The sequence below is a fragment of the Macrobrachium nipponense genome, chromosome 1, assembly GCF_015104395.2.
Source record: "Macrobrachium nipponense isolate FS-2020 chromosome 1, ASM1510439v2, whole genome shotgun sequence".
NCBI classification, from domain to species: Eukaryota; Metazoa; Arthropoda; class Malacostraca; order Decapoda; family Palaemonidae; genus Macrobrachium; species Macrobrachium nipponense.
The window spans coordinates 188450365-188468667 of record NC_087200.1 but is presented as its reverse complement, the minus strand read 5'-3'; the positions used below and the strand labels follow the sequence as shown (position 1 = coordinate 188468667).

The 18303-nt window shown below is 36.0% G+C and overlaps 1 protein-coding gene across 1 annotated transcript in view; it reads right to left on the bottom strand.

Annotated features, from left to right (window-relative positions):
• Window positions 1-18303, bottom strand: part of LOC135219936 (uncharacterized) — a gene marked incomplete in the record, with an annotated part of 835576 nt that overhangs the window by 522102 nt on the left and 295171 nt on the right. The window contains 1 exon segment of the mRNA XM_064257169.1: window positions 1852-1888.

Sequence of the window (18303 nt, the reverse complement as noted above, 5' to 3'; positions counted from 1 at the left end):
GCGTATGTGAGGGGTGCAATTACGTACTGTTCTTCATGGAAAGCCACTCACTCGAACTTTTTAGGCAGCTTGTATAGTAATGAATATGGCAGCAAGTTATAGAATATATATAAGCCAGCACTCCAGTGACTTGCCTACCTCACCAGGAAACATCATATCGTATTAGAAGGCCACATATCACAGCCAGTTCAAAGATGATAATTGTCAGCGTTAAAAAACCCTACGAATACTAAAGACAGTATTCCTTAGGTGTGTACTGCCACCCAACTCTAGTCAGTAATATTTCAACACTGTATATGACCACGACTGTAAACCAACAGTAGAAGAATTATGATTCTTCTAATAATTATTAGAAAGCATGAAGATCATGAATAAAGAAACCTGGTTCCACAGATTGCAAATACCAGAAGCTGTGATTATAAACCAACAACGGACTGCATTGAATATGCAGAGGAACACAGACTTCATCCTCCCTTCAAAGAAACCACAGGATGTCTGTGAGAATCCGAAGGGAGACACGAGCAACAGAACACCCCTGGACACCAGCGCCTCAGTGGCGTGGTTGGTATGGTGTTGGCGTCCTACTTCGGTGGTCGCGAGTTCGATTCTCGGCCATTCCACTGAGGAGTGAGAGATGTGTATTTCTGGTGATAGAAGTTCACTCTCGACGTGGTTCGGAAGTCACGTAAAGCCGTTGGTCCCGTTGCTGAATAACCGCTGGTTCCATGCAACGTAAAAACACCATACAAACAAACAAACAAACAACTGGATACGACTACTGACATCTGAGCAAGGCAAGGCTATCGGGCAGAGACTGGAACTAAGCCCTTGTGCACACACTTTCTTGCACGCACGTATACATATACTTGCTATAGCTGGAGAAACTGCAGCAAATACTGATAGTTAAAAATTTCTTGCAATAAGAGAAAGTTGCAAGTAAATGTGAGCAAGCGTTGTGATTGTATAATATATATATATATATATATATATATATATATATATATATATATATATATATGTGTGTGTGTGTGTGTGTGTGTGTGTGTGTGTGTGTGTGCACTAAAAAAATCACAAATTCAATTCCAGAAGCACTTTCACGTTTATTCAATTTATTTAGAAATCCAGCTCCGACGATGCGTGAATAAACGTAAAAGCACTGGGTCCAGAATTTCTGTCTGTCATATTTATTTGGCATTCGTTAAACGCTGCAAAAATTAATACAAGAAAAAAAAAGAGAGAATTAGAAATAGCTATGGATAAAAAAGATTTCAAACAGAGAATAAGAGTGATTTGTGTGTAAGAATTATTTCTGCAAGTCGTGGAATATGTATGCGAATTAATTTATAAGAAGGATGTGTGTATTTTCAGTAATAAGAATTATAAGAGAAAAAAAAAAGATGAAAAAATGTACATAATAGTATTGTGGAGGCAATTTTTTTTTTTATTTTTTTTTTTTTTTTTTTATTTATTTATTTTTTTTTTTTTTACAAACTTGTTCTGATACCCATTGTATGCCCAACTTGGTGTTCACTAGTAACAGATTATTAGGGAACACTTTGTTGGTCATACGATGAATATCAGAAATAAAATAAAAACTAAAAATTAAAAATCGAGAAAATATTTCAAGAAATAAAATAAAATAAAATAAAATCTGGAAGAAAATATTTCAATAACCTCTCGCCTCCTCAATTCTCTTATGTACATTTTTTCATCTTTGTTTTCTCTTGTGATTTTATAAATCGAAGCCCTTTTAGCACCGAGAGTTGTGTTTAGCATAAGGAATTATGATCATAGTACGAAAACAGGTATTTTCTTAGCAGGTAAAAACAGTCCCTAATCCATAATTCTTACCGAAACAAGTGTACATCTGACTGGAAAAGACACCCGCCTGGAAAAGAGAAAACATTGGATTAATTTTCAGTTTTTATTTATGATTGTAACTTATCATCATGACATCGTTTTCTTTTTCGGGAGATGAAAGCATTCAGTGATCAGTTCGTCTGTTGCAAGGATAATTGTTGGAGAGAGAGAGAGAGAGAGAGAGAGAGAGAGAGAGAGAGAGAGAGAGAGAGAGAGAGAGAGAGAGAGAGTTAATTTTCGTTATTGCTGAAATATTCAGTCAGTCTTGTGGCCCAGCATTTAAATTTGAAATGATGGTAGCTTCGGTTACCTGTTTTCTGGTGTGATAAATAGTAAAATATTAGATAAAAGTTTTTATCTTAGCATTTGGAAATAGCAAAATATCATCCATTCTTCATCTCCACGGACCAGTTAGTTCAGTTGTTAGCAAAGTGAGGAAAGTCAGATGGAAAACAGAAAACATGAAAGGAGGTACAGTAAAAGGAACGGAAGGAGTTGCATCTAGGGGTGGAAGGCACGCTGCAAAGAACCTTAAGTAATGCCTGCAGTGAACCGTATGAGGTGCACTGACGGCAATGCTCCGCTCCAATTCTTTTTATTTTTTTATTTTTTTATCCATGATATACCTAGCATAATCTTCATTAGGTCTTTCTTTCTTTGTAAGTAATCTGTCTTCAAAATCTTGTTTTTGTCCGTTGCCAGATCTCTCTCTCTCTCTCTCTCTCTCTCTCTCTCTCTCTCTCTCTCTCTCTCTCTCTCTCTCTTATATTTAATTTGTTGCACACAATATGAGTGACGAGCATGGTACCCCTAATAGTAGAAATATGCACATACTTACATACTGTTAGATGAGGAAACTTGAACATTAGTTCTCGGGAGTATTTCTATTATTATTTTTCCTTTATGTTTATTATAATTATTTATTTATTGAAAGTTGTTATTGTGTTCACTTGGTCCGTGAAAGTGTTTAGGAAATAGAATTATTTTGTGGTAAGGCTTCGTAAATAGTAAAAAATAGCTAATGAGTTTGTATGAAATATTCAGAAAAAAAAGGCAAGTTGCTGCTTGTCCCTTTCCTGCTAAAGAGCGTTCTGTTAGGATAGATGAAGGCTGCCTTGCGAGTTAATGTAAATTGTTTAACCAGTCTCATATAAATGTCCGTGAACGTATGGACATTCAAAAAATCGTAATGATAACAATGATAAATACCGTCGTTTTTGCTATACAAAAACAACTTATTAATAAAAAAAAAAAAAAGCTGCCCTTTGTGCAAGAGACTACAAGAAGGAAATGACTGAAAGAAAGGATGGTTTCAGAAATACCATGGCGGATCACCCACAACAGAATTGAATTATAAAATGGCGCAGAAACGAGAAAACAAGCGGTTGGGAATTGAAAATTAGATTAGGAGAGGAGAAAAATGTCCCGCTGCCTCAGTGTTGACCAGAACGAAGGGAAATGAAACAAAGAGAACGACCCCAGTAAACAGGCGCCGCCACTGCTTCGTTTGATTCATTAATGGCTGAGGGATAATGATTCGGAAACTTTCGGAATTGTCTTTTGTTCTTATGGTGATTAGATGGGAAAGAAAAATGTCGGATGCTGCCGCGTGTGATAGATAAAGATGGAAATGTGACAGCCCAACAACACGAGCATTGAAAGTTAGTTTGCTGCCTGGAATCTAGTTGCTACAACTCGACTTTGATCGCTGAAAACGAATTAACGTAACGAAGAAAGTTAATAAGACTTTGGTGCGTTGAAGAGACAAGGGAACTCACTCAATTCCACCAAGGGTCTCGGTGTGATGAAATGCCGGTAGCGGCCAAGAGGAAGATACCGTCGTTGAAGCCCTTTGAGAAACCAGAGGCTGCTTCCTCACCTTTCCTTATTCTCTCTCTCTCTCTCTCTCCCCTTTGGATGTATATGAGACCCTCGCATGACCTTCCTCTACCAACCCCGCCCCCTCCCCCACCCACCCGCATCCTCCTTGTCGTATGGTTGTGTGTGCGCGAGGAATTCCGGCGAAGTTGAAGAAGATGGTCTGCGGCTGTCTTCGACAGCGAAGCGAATTCTGATGGCGGATTGTTTCTCTGAGATCATAAGGGATAAAAGATTGATTCAGTGGATGTAGCGGCTTATTGAAGATAGATAGTAGATAGACAGGCGGAGGGAGAGAAAAACTCCAGCTAGACGAAATAATGATTTTATAAGCTGTACGATGCCATTTGTTTTGTACTTGGGAAAATAATGTTTTTATCAATTTACAGAAAACTCTCTCTCTCTCTCTCTCTCTCTCTCTCTCTCTCTCTCTCTCTCTCTCTCTCGTGAATTTTACCGAAATTTAACATTTATATATTAAGTCTTTATTTCAGCCATCTCTTTATTTCTGCATACGTAGACGTTCTGGTAATTTTGAATTTAGATATTCACTGTTATTCTGAGGTCATCCACTCACGCTGATGATTTTAGGCCTCATTTGACCTATTGCCGGACTCCAGACTCGTAAGGTACCTATGTGGCCAGTTAGGCATCGGAAGTGATTTGTTGTCGAATTTTATATAATAATAGTAATAATAAATAATAATAATAATAATAATAATAATAATAATAATAATAATAATAATAAGCAAGATCTGAAAATAGAAATAAGAAGGATATGGGATATGCCAGTGGAAATTGTACCCATAATCATAGGAGCACTAGGCACGATCCCAAGATCCCTGAAAAGGAATCTGGAAAAACTAGAGGCTGAAGTAGCTCCAGGACTCATGCAGAAGAGTGTGATCCTAGAAACGGCGCACATAGTAAGAAAAGTGATGGACTCCTAAGGAGGCAGGATGCAACCCGGAACCCCACACTATAAATACCACCCAGTCGAATTGGAGGACTGTGATAGAGCAAAAAAATAAATAAATAAATAAAATAAAATAAATAATAATAATAAAATAATAATAATAATAATAATAATAATAATAATAATAATAATAATAATAATAATAATAATAATAATAATAATAATAATAATAATAATGCATTTTATTTCAGCTCAACGCCATCTACGTGGAATACAAAAGTTAGAAACAATAACATGCTCAACCTAGATACATGAGATAATATGATAAAAATGAGAAATCCCAATATCCACACAGTTGCTGAAGAAATATAAAAGGTAGTATTCATAATAATGGTAATGACAGTAATACTATTGAGAATAGTAGTTTAAGAAAACATTAAAAATGATAACGACTAATAAACAGATTGCATACAATTAATTCCCAGCTATAGGGACTTGGGTTGTTGCAGAGGTCAGGTCCAGAAGGCTAAATAAGGAAATTGAAAATAGCAAAACTCTATAATGCGATTTTATTCTTGTCCGAATATCAACTTTGCACTAATCAGTCGGTCATTCGGTGGTGCTTAGGTTACTTTCCTTCAAGTTGCAATGCCTTCTCAATTCTCTAATGAAGAAAAATCATTTAATGTCATTTTTAGGTAATTTTGCAAATTTTTTTTTTCAGTGGACCTCATGCGGTGCACTGTAGGCGTTACTTAATGTTCTTTGCAGCGTGCCTTCGGCCCCTAGCTGCAAACACTTTCATTCCTTTTGCTGTACCTCCTTTCCTATTCTCTTTCTTCATCTTACTTTCCACCCTCTCCTAACACTTGATTCATAGTGCAACTGCGAAGTTTTCCTCCTGTTACACTTCTCAAACCTTTTACTGTCAATTTCCATTTCAGTGCGGAATGACCTCATTGGTCCCAGTGCTTGGCCTTAGGCCTAAATTTTATATTCAACTCATCTCTGATATTTATTCTCCTGTACATAAATCTTCCACACAGTTAACTTTACACTGAAGTAGAATTTGTGTCCCACCCCACATGTTGGCTAATAATGCCGGTTCATGCCCTGCCCAGTGGACTTTTGCCCGTGAAATTGTAAATAAATGAACATTTCTGTGCTTGTTGTCAGTTCCAGCTGGTGTGATGTTGCACATCTCAATTAATGGAAGGCCGGGATGTCAGCTCGATCAATAACGGTCAGCCCGTTTCCACTCTAACATCAACGTTATCATATCCAAAGTTAATATTTGAGCAATCAACGCCAAGTTTTTTTTCCCCCTTTGGAGTCTTGTCATTTCACCCAAAATCAAATATTTTCCCGCTGCTTTATTTGCAAAGTGAGTTCCGTTTGTCATTTCGAATTACGGGAAAAAAGTCATTTTGTTTGTTGCTGGATAATTAATATTAAAATTGCAGTTACGTTGCTTACAGGTTTTGCTTGATTTTGTAGTGCTTCGTTTTTATTTATTAACAATGACTTCGTTTTGGAAGTCGATACTAACTTATTGGTTGTACACACACACAAACACACAAACACACACACTTTGGATATTTACTGGGCCTAAAATTTGCAGCATTCGAATAAACCATATTGGAAATGGTCCGGAATGGTTAAAATGGTCAGAATTGAAACTTGCATAGCGGTGAATTTATAACTTTCAAGTGGAATGCGATCTAAGTTGTCATCATTTTGATATGGGTCATCGACATTCTCTGGATAGAAACTGGTAGATTGATTCCTACCAACTAGTCGAGGTGACTATTATATTTTCGAATTAATATATTCCACCCCTCCATTTGGAAGCCACAAATGATCTTGGCTCTTTTCTGGACATCGCTTGTTTTTTTCTTCACGCCTTCCTCTGTAGGTCGCTGCTTTATCCCTTCCCTCTTTTCTTGAATTGTATCGCAAACATTTTTCCCGTGACCACTAGTCTTATTTCATCTCTCCATGTAATAGTCTTCCCATTGTCCTTATATAGGTCACACTTCTGTATACTGCACTTTGCAGATTAGGTCGCTCATTTATCCCATCCTTCTTTGTTTAGGAAACTATTGTTTCTGGTCATTTTTCTCTTATGGCACTAATTCACCCCAAGCGTCATTGTCAATGTCCCGTCCTCTAGGTCAGAAATGCTTTGCAGACAGCTTACTTCCTCGCCAATTCCCCCCCCCCCCCCCCCCCACCCCCCCCCCCCCCCCCCCCCCACCCCCTCCTCTCTCTCTCTCTCTCTCTCTCTCTCTCTCTCTTGAGTAGTCTCTCAGCCATTCGCACTGAGAACTAGATGAATGAAAGTCACTATTCATTTTTCCTATGCATTCCACATCAGCCTCTTCTGTCACTCTAGATGGAATGAGACCAAATGCTAAAAGTACTCGCTTTCTACAAAGTCTTATATATATATATAATATATATATATTATATATATATATATATATAATATATATAATATTTATCTTATTTCTATGAGACTCCATTGTACACCAGGTCTCTGCAGAAGGACACTTTTCCAGCTTAAAGGATCAACAACACACACATGTATGTATGTATATATATATATATATATATATATATATATATATATATATATATACAGAGAGAGAAGCGAAGGTACGGGCATTGTAAGCATAAAGCAGTTTTGTTGGGCGAAGTTGCATGACTTATTTTCCAATCGCTTTTTCAAGGCTGAAATAATTGTAGACACTATTGCATATGTATACATATGTGTGTGTGTGTGTGTGTGTGTGTGTGGGTACTCAGAAATACGGGCGTTCTTTCTCCTAGTATTTTTAATTACTCCCATTCTCAATATTTTATGTCTCAATGAAAAGTGTTACTTATTTTATGACTGGTTTTGCTGGACAGAACAAAGGAGGACAAAATGTTAAGATATCTTCACTTGTTTTCCGGAATGGTCATAAGAAAACGACCATTATTTTTACCTCACAAAAAGAAAAAAGAAAAAAAAAGATAATGGGTGATCTCTGGGGTAACTTTAAGTGGGCGATTTGTCATTATCCGGGAGAGACACGGGGCACATAAGGGATTAGTGACGGGTGATGTTTCGTGGAAAATAAAAGAGTGGGAGAGAGAGAAGAGGAAAATGAATCTTTTTTTGTATATATAGAAAATCAGAGCCACAAAATAGTGTCAATTCTCGAGGACTTCAGAATCGCGTCGACTTTGGCAGAATTCAAAATGATGTCTATATTGTATCTTCAGGTAATGACGATTAAATGTGGACTGAGAATTTTGCGGGCTTCAGGTAATGTCAGTTATATGCACCACATTCCTCCGAATTTTGGGAGACTTCATAGGAAACAAATTTTGTTGAACTTCAAATACCGCCAGTTCTAGCTGACTTCATACGAGGTTGACATTGTGTGGCTTTCTGTCACAAAAGTCTTACTACCTATTGTTCCATATCTTGTATATTTAGCTCCCTCGTATAGACTCTAGTATTGTGTAGTGTAACTGTGATATGTAACAATCATTGTAAGAAACCATGTGATATTTATTAACTTTCAAGCGTGCTTAAAGGTGTTGTGCTGAAAAGAAATCATGAATATGTTGTTAAATAAATATTCTAAAGTCAAACAATGGACTGCTAGTGTATTTTAATGGTTATATATATATATATATATATATATATATATATATATATATATATATATATATATATATATATATATACATATATATATATATACATATATATATATATATATCTATATATATATATATATATATATATATATATATGTGTGTGTGTGTGTATATATAGACATATGTACATGTATTATACAGATACACATGCACACATATATACACATATATCACTATATATATATATATATATATATATATATGTGTGTGTGTGTGTGTGTGTGTGTGTGTGTGCTGTGTGTGTGTGTCTGTGTTTGTTACGGCCTTGCTTTCAGCTTAACTCAGAGTACATGATTACTTTCAGAATTCGTTCCTTTATTCCAGAATTTTTTACTCTTCCTAGGGTTTTCAAATCTTCTAAGATGATATCTTTTCTCCACATTTCCAGTTCCATGTATTTGCTGTTGCATGGAATAAAAGATAATTATCATAGAATTTTTTTTTTTAAATTATGACGTAATTACGAACTGAGAACGCTAATTATGGGAAACAATTGTTGACGAGCTTTGGTGTAGGTGGTAGTAGAATAAAAGCTTTTACCAAAGTGTCAGACAGAATGAAAACAGCAAAGATTGAGAGCAAACTTCATTACTGAAGGAGGGTCTGGTGCAACAAAGTCATAATAGGTGAAGAGGACGGTTAATTAATGTCGAAATGGCTGAACAAAACCCATTATACATATTAAATGGAAGAGTTAACGTGCAAGACTCCAAGTGAGATGAGGAAAAGAAAGTAGCGCCTGATAGCTACTTTTCCTTGAAGATTACAGCTGGGAAATTCATTTGGGGAATCTTTACGTGCGATTCGAGATTAGATACTCATTAAGGAGGCTGCTGTGTGCTGTAATTATATGGAAAGGAGATTGTCTTGGTGTTGGGGCTTCTCCGAAGTTTTCCCTAAAGTTTATGACTAAACATAGTTTCTGGCATTTCCCAGCTGGTTCCTTTTAAGGGTCATGACACATTACGTGCTCATGATTGTTTTGGCGGTTATTGTTTGAATATTTTTTTCAACAAATATTGCCATATTTGATATTTTCCTTATCATCCTATAGTAGATTCACATCAACCATGCATCTGATCTCTAGGCCAGTCCCTTACGACGCTCCTGATTGGCTGTTGATAAGCCAGTCACAGGACTGGAAACTCCTGAGGGATATGTCTTTCAAAATTATCCCACAGGAGAGATGGAACATAATCCTGCCTATGTGGACTCTCGAGAGACTGAGAGTTTCCAGACCTGTGATGGGCTTATCAACAGCGGATCAGGAGCGTCGTAAGGGACTGTACTAGACAGCAGATGCACGGTTGATGTGAATCTACCATAGTAGTACAATACTTCATTGGCAGTTCTTCATTATTACTAACTCCCCAGTGATTTACGCCCACAGTTTTTCATTTATATCAACGTCGATGACATTTGCTACATCTATTGACTGTCACGGTGATCTTGACCATTTTGAATTCAGGTACTTTGCCCATTTCATCACCTTTCTCACATTGTTTGGCTGTGATTCTAAAGCTATGAGTCTCCCATATTTCTTGGTCTATACAATAGTTCTTGACTCCCAAAAATGAATCTGTTTCTCACTTGCTACAGATTGTCCAACTTTTTTTTTTTTTTTAACCATTCAGGCACTTCATCACAACTCTGCCTATTTCCCAAAGTCCTTTAGCCTTATCAAAAGTTCTTGACATTTTACGGCGCTCCTGAACCTTCCTTGACCTTTCCAAATGCATCCGAAAGGTCTTTTCCGTTTCCATTGACTTCCCGATCATCAAATGCATATTTCATATATCATGGATTATCACGTTCTTTAGAATTAAATCGCCATAACATTCCTCGCATTTGCCTTTGAACGGATGAGTTTCAGAAATTGTGGTTCCCTTTCTTTAATCCCCAAGGCTTAAGCCTTTACTCATTTGGGGGATTGAGGCTTCCAGCAATGCGATTATGAGGGTAAGTTTTCATTTGCTAGATTACGTTCGAATGAAGCTGCCAAAACTCAATGCTTGCTCTCTCTCTCTCTCTCTCTCTCTCTCTCATTCTTTTATTTCTTGATCTGTATTTACGCTTATTGTTTACTTTTCGTTTCTGCTTTTAGTTTTAGTTCAATTTTTATTATTTTATTTTTTTTATAATGTAACGTGATTTAACATAACTTCTTGTGTTTTAAGTATGGTTTTCTGTTAAGTTGACTTATAAGTAACTATATTTTTAATTTTGTAGTTTTTTTAAAAGTTAAAAAAAAATGATTTTATTTCTATTTCTATTGTAGAATTCCCTGACGATGCAATAATGTATTGCGAAACGTCGGAATAAATCGATCATAATGTTAAATTCCTGTTTGTTCCTGCCTGCCTTCATCCACTTAGTATATAGTAATTAATAGGTGGTGATGAATAGTTGGCAATAGTAATTAATGCATGCCAGTAATGATGAATGGGTTGCAATAGTGATGAATGTATAACAGTAGTGATGAATGGGTGGCAATAGTTGTGAATGGTTTGTAATAATGATGAATGTGTTGCACAAGTGATGAATACATGTCAGTAGTGCTGATTGTGTGGCGGTAATGATGAATGTATGGTGATAGTGATGAATGCATGGCAATAGTTATGAATGAGTGGCAATAGTGATGAATGTGTGGCAATACTGAATAAAGTATGACAGTAGTGATGAATGCATAGCAATGGTGATGAAGATGAACGATTGGCAATAATGTTGAATGAGAAGTAATAGGGATGAATGTAGAGCAGTAGTGATGAATGTGTGGCAATAGTGATGAAGATGAACGATTGGCAATAATGATGAATGAGAAGTAATAGTGATGAATGTAGAGCAGTAGTGATGAATGTGTGGCAATAGTGATGAAAATGAACGATTGGCAATAATGATGAATGAGAAGTAATAGTGATGAATGTAGAGCAGTAGTGATGAATGTGTGGCAATAGTGATGAAGATGAACGATTGGCAATAATGATGAATGAGAAGTAATAGGGATGAATGCAGAGCAGTAGTGACGAATGTGTGGCAATAGTGATGAATGATTGCCAATAATGATGAATGTGTGTCAATAGTGATGAATGATTGGCAGTATTGATGAATATTTGGCAATTGTGATGAATTATTGGCAATAATGATGGATGATTGCAATAGTGATAAATGGGTTGCAATAATGATAAATGGGTACCAATTGTGATGAATGCATGGCAGTAGTGCTGATTGTATGGCAATAGTGATGAATGAGTGACAGTAATGATGAATGTATATCAATAGTGATGAAAGCATAGCAAAAGTGATGTATGGCTGGTAATAGAGATGAATGAGTAGCAATAGTGATGATGTGATGAATGGGTGACGATAATGATGAATGTGTGGCAACAGTAATGATTTCTTAGCATTAGTTATGGGTGGCAATAGTGATGACTGTGTAGTTGTAGTGATGAATGTGTATACCAGTAATGATGAATGAGTGGGTAGTGATGATTACATAGCAATAGTGATGAATTTGTTGCAATAGTGATGAATGAGTGGCATTAGTGTTGAATGTGTAGCAGTAGTGATGAATGTGGTGCAATAGTGATGCATATGTAGCAATAGTGACGAATGCTTTGCATTAGAGGTGAAAGTGTGGCAATAGTGATGAATAATTTGCAGTACTGATGAATCGTTGGTAATAGTGATCATTGGATGGCGGTAGGGATGAATGCATAGCAATAGTGATGAATTGGTGACAGTATTGATAAATATGTAACAATAGTGATGAATGAGTGGCAATAGTTATGAATCCATAGCAATAGTGATGAATGTGTGGCAATATTGATGAATGCATAGTAATAGTGATGAGTGTGGGCCATTAGTGATGATTTAGTGGCAACAGTGATGAACGGGTGGCAACAGTAATGAATGTGTATCAAGAGTGCTTAATGAATAATAATAGTGGTGAATGAATAGCAATAGTGATAAATGTGTGGTAATAGTGATGAATACTTAGCAGTAGTGATGAATGTATAAAAATAATGATGATTATGTGTCAGTAGTGATGGATGTGTTGCAGTGGTGATGAATGTGTAACAATAATTATGATTATGTGGCACAAGTGATGAATGTGCAGCAGTAATGATGAATGTGTTGGAGTAGTGATGAATGGTTGCTAATAGTTATGAATGCATGGCAGTATTGCTGATTGTATGGCAATAGTGATGAATGGTTAGCAATAGTGATGAATGTGTGGCAATAGTGATGAAATCACAGTAGTAGTGGTGAATGTGTGGTAATAGTAATGAATGCATAGTAACAGTGATGATTGTGTAGAATTAGTGATGGATGTGTAGCAAAAATGATGACTGGGTGACTAGCGATGAATGCATAGCAATAGTGATAAATGGGTTGCAGCAGTGATGAATGATTAATAATAGTGATGAAATCATTGGCAATAGTGGTGAAATCATTGACAATAGTGATGAATAGGTGGCAGTAATAATGAATGGGTAGCAGTAATGATGAATGGGTGGCAGTAGTAACGAATGGGTAATAATAATGATGAATGGGTGGCAGTAGTAATGAATGGGTAATAATAATGATGAATGGGTGGCAGTAGTAATGAATGGGTAATAATAATGATGAATGGGTGGCAGTAGTAATGAATGGGTAGCAATAATGATGAATGGATGACTGTAGTAGGTCATTAGCATGGACAGATAAACTCATTGAAGTAAAAAATTGTTCCGTAAGCAAATTGTATTTCTGCATTTGAGACAACTATTTCGGTTACAGTGAAAAGGACGGTTTTTAGTTTTACACATTTAAAATATCTCGGATGGAAAATCTTGACCTTATCTCTTTTGAAGAAAGAAAAGCAGGGAGAGAGAGAGAGACTTCCATAAGATGCTTGTTGAAGAAAAGAGCCAGTCACTGAATCGAAATGTCATGGAACTGCCAACTGCTGCTCTCAAAGATCTGCAGCATCTTGACGAACGAGGAAACGTAAGGAAATGCACCAAGATATTGATTCATTGGTCTTGTTCCACCACAAAAGAAAAATGAAGCAAAGACACGAAAATACAAAAGGTCATCTACATAACTACCAGGAGATACCCGAACATTTTTATCTCTATCCTAGTCTACTTCCGAGCTTCCCATAATTCGTATCCCAAGCTCTCTCGTAGGGACTTGGCCTTTAAAGTGGAGACTTGTGTGACCTATGAGAGGCTTTGCTTTTTGGTGCTATATCCTCGAGATTTGCGTCCAATTTGTTTTTGGATTAAGGTTAATCAAAGGGGAGCTTTGTGTTTACAATTCCAATTCGGTCGAGCCTTAGGAGGCGCCATCGGTCCCATATCCCTAGGAAATATTATTTGAGTGGCAAAGCAGATCACTGGTAGTTAATATACACACGTATACACATGCATATATAATCTTCTATATGAATGATTTTGCTTTCATATTTCAAATGCACCATACATTTCAAATTAAAAGTAGATAATTATGTTCTGGAATTAGACGCCTTAGGACCAAAAATATAAAAAATAAGTCTCTGCTTGTGGGAGATTGAATCCTGAGAAATACTCCTTGACGCACATTGATGTCTAGAATAAAACTCGCGAAGGATAAATCTCAAGGGCAGATTTGCAGCAGGGAAAGGACCTTCAATCAATACAGGGGAAAGATGAGTGTGTTTCCGTTCAGTGCAACGCTAAGGTTTCATTTTCTCTTTCATTATCTCACGACCAGAGATAGACTTTGCGAAATCAACGTTTGAGTTAGGGTGAGAATGATTCAAATTCAGATCTATAATACATATGTAATATATATAATATACGTATATATATTATGTATATATATATATATATATATATATATATATATAGACATATATATATATATACATATATATATGACATGTGCAGATGTGTTTAGTAAACTCACCTAATATATATATATATATATATATATATATATATATATATATATATATATATATATATATATATATATATAATATACATATATAAATATATATCTATATTATATTATATATATCTATATATATATATATATATATATATATATATATATATATATATATACATATATATATGAATGACATGTGCACATGTGTTTAGTAAACTCACTCATGCGCCTTGCGTTCCCATTTGTATTATTCTGTAAGCTGACAGTAACCTTATAAGATTGAAAAAGTAATGATATTTGTTCGGTAGAGACAGGTCGTTGGAAAGGACTTAACTATTAACGAAAATGGCTTTGATGGCTGTCACAGAATGTGTACATAAAATTTTCTTTCTACGAGAAAACAGATATGGCATTGGTTATTTTTGAGAACTAATTATTACGTGTTACGGAACAGTTTACAATATTAATATTTTTATATTTTATGAAGACACTCATTGTGACCATACGTGTTATTATTGTTGTTTTTGCGGTATATTTTTATCGAGCAAATGATAGTATGAGTATTAGCACTATTATTAGTGGTTGCCATTATTATGGAACTAATGTCGATAAAATATCGAACTAGCGAAAGTCTTGTCACGACTTGGGCAGCATCGGCGTCGTTATCATCATTGAATCAGAGTAAATATAAGTAACTAAAGGACAGTATACCATAGCAATCGTAATAGTAGCAGCTGGAGTGATGAACATATTGTCTGTTCTATCCTAGACAAAAACTTAAAGTGAACTCGTATTCTAAACTTTGTGCGTAATTGAATAAACTCGTACAATTTAAGGGCAAATTTCATTAAATGTTACGTTTTCCGATATGCTTATTCAATTCGAAAGCACAATTATTCAGACATTATAGTAATTATCTTATTGGCTGCTTTAGTTACTCAGTTTTCGAAATCGCATATGTATTTCCTTCCTCTACATTGTTGTGAATTTTACCCTCATCTTGTGACGCTTGTATCTACAGTTCAGGTCAAATTAAACTTGTCATTGCAATACTAATCGATGCTTTAACAATCATTGATGTTCATGTCGATAAAGAAACGAGCTCATTCCAACTGGTCTTTAAAGTTCTTTGTTGCTTGCCTTTAAATATTTAATTATTATATTAAATAGCCATTAAATTTCTAAATCATCGATTGTTTACTGATAGAGGCATGTTCTTTAACCCCAGTTTCCGTCCACTCTATTGTCCGGGTTGGTACAAGCATGAGTCAGTGAAGACGTTTTTAACTGATTGTTCAGGTAGATTGATTGCTTCAAGGTAGATTAGGTCTCGTGTTTTGATAGCTTCTTCTAAATGCCATCTCTGCTGCTCGTAAGCGCACTCCAGATCTTTAGTGTACGAAGATGAATATCGAATGACCATGAGTTAAGTAGTGTAAGGGCCAATTCTGGAGTTAGATTCGGAATACCAGAGTAAAAGAAAAGAAAAAAAGAAGGGGATCATGTCAAGATTAGCAAACCTACCATTTTTCAAGACAGTATTACCTTCTGGATTATGTATTATATATTAGAAATATATATATATATATATATATATATATATATAATGTAAATATATAAATCAAAGTGGTAAAATACTGTCTTGAAAAATAGTGCCCTCGCGAATCTTGACATGATCCAAAAAATGTCATATTCTCGTTGTTTTAGTTTTACGTAATAGGGATTATGAGTCAGTCAGATATAAGATTTAGCGGGTGACGTGAACTATGGAATTTCACTTGTTAAAAAAACATACAGGAAACTGAAGACGTCAGCCTGATGGTCAGTCGATTGAAGACTATTTATTGTTATTACCCATTTGTGTATCGTTACTAGACTTCAGTCATTCATAGGACAATTCATCCATTGTAATTGATCGCATTTCTACGGAATATATTTGACAGCTTCTGAAACCACAATTATACTAATGGCACTCCAGCCTTCTTGAACGCGCAAACTCATGGAATTCGTCCAAAATGAACATCAGTTTTCTCTTACATTTTAAGGCATTCAGGTTAGAGTTAAGGGAGAGATGCTACGCTTACATTGTGAGCCAAAATGTTGTCATTTTTCAGATTCTTCTTTACAGTTACTGCATGGTTTCTTAAGGGCACTCTGTCCAGTTCAGAATTATTGTCGTTAAAGTAACTATTAATTTGCCGAGGGTTTGTACAGTAAAACTATTTAAATATATTAATCCAAGTAAATCATTTTTGACACATCCCCTTACGTCACTCCTATCATTACCATTATGTTGCGTTTATCTCTGTTGTAGCTGTTTTGGGTTCTTGCTGAAGAGCAGTCCTTGAATAAGCAAAAGGACGCCTCTTATAAGCCCCTATGAGGCCGTACTTAATTGGTCATTTTCGATAGAAATGCTGCACTCGGTGTTACTGTAAAACTCCTCACGTATTGCACATCTGAAAAATTAGCAGTCAGCCGAAATAGAAAACTGCCAATGTTTTGTGGGTATCTCGAGGCCATTCATGAGACATTAATATTAGAATGTTGATTCACCATGGTTGGAAGCATTCATAGTCCATAAGCAACTTCTCTACTCGAAATCTTTGCGCTAATCATAAATTTTCCTCAAAATCACGAAAACCCAACAGGTTAACAAGACTACAAAAGTGGAACGCCGCCATTTGATTGTTGCCTGCGGATATAAAGTAATCTCTGCAAAGAAACTGGGAGAAAAACCGATGGTTTTTTCTAAATAAAAAATAAAAATATATTGGGAACACGTTTCCTCACATCTGATGAATAGAGAACCGTTGTGGGGTCCAATTGTTTCTCTCCGTCTTTCGCTCTCTCTCTTTGTCGATGCTGTCTTCTTTTTCAGTTGGTGCGCGAAATATATATATATATATATATATATATATATATATATATATATATATATATATATATATATATATATATATATTGTCTTTTCATTTCTCTCTTCCTCTTTTCTTCTTGCAACTTCGCTTCCTTTCTTCGGACCTTCACTCTTCGCATTTGCGCGCTCGCTTGTTATATGAGAACCGTATTCTTTTTCTCTTGTGATCTGTCCCTCCTCCTCCTCTTCTATTTCCCATTCTGTTTCTCCCTCACAGTCTCATTATATTGTTACCATCGCAGCGACCTGATGCGGCATCGCAGCGACAACTTGCCCGCTCACGCATGATGGGAATAAGATGTTTAGGTCGACTGTTATGGCCGTCATCTCCCCTCCGTAAAACCGCTCCCCTATCATCCCTCTTCTTCTTCTTCTCCTATTCCCCTTTTCGTGGCCCCTTTTTCATCTGGTGAGGGCGGTAGAGGGAAAGGTTGGTTGTGACAAGCGACATAATAAGCGCGATGTCTGGAACGTTTTCACACCCTAGACGACCTTGGGGTGATATACTTTGACTCTGGGGTGTTCAGTCTTGGGTTTGTTCGTACGTTTGACGCCTGAATAACTAACTGGCTTGCCTATTGATAGACTTGATATAATATTAAGATGGTCGTCCATTAATTCGAAAAAAAATTATGTAACTATTTTGATTACAGTGAGAAGGTCGTGTTTTTCATTACTATACAATTTTTCATATTTCTGATTCCATTGCGGCGCATTTGTATGTAAAAATATTAGAGATTTAAAATGACTTCTTAGATTTTGTCAAATTTCATCCATTTTCTCTTTACGTTCCATTTATCTTTCTTTGCTTCTCCATCCTTTATCGTTTATAGTTTCCTGATATCTCTTTGCATTTCTTTACTCCTACTCTTAACACTCATATTTCACCATCGGTTTTCCCTGGTCCGCTGACTTGCATTTCTATTTGTCCCTAATTTCAAAACCTCTGCGAACAATATAGCTATTCACCATCAGATTAAGTACCAGGAGCACAATTCGGTCAGGTAAGGTTTCAGTTAGGTTAGGTTAGGTTACCAGGTTAGGTCCACAAAGGATCATTAATCTTATTCAGTGGAACTTGCTTCGAAGAGTCCTTGCT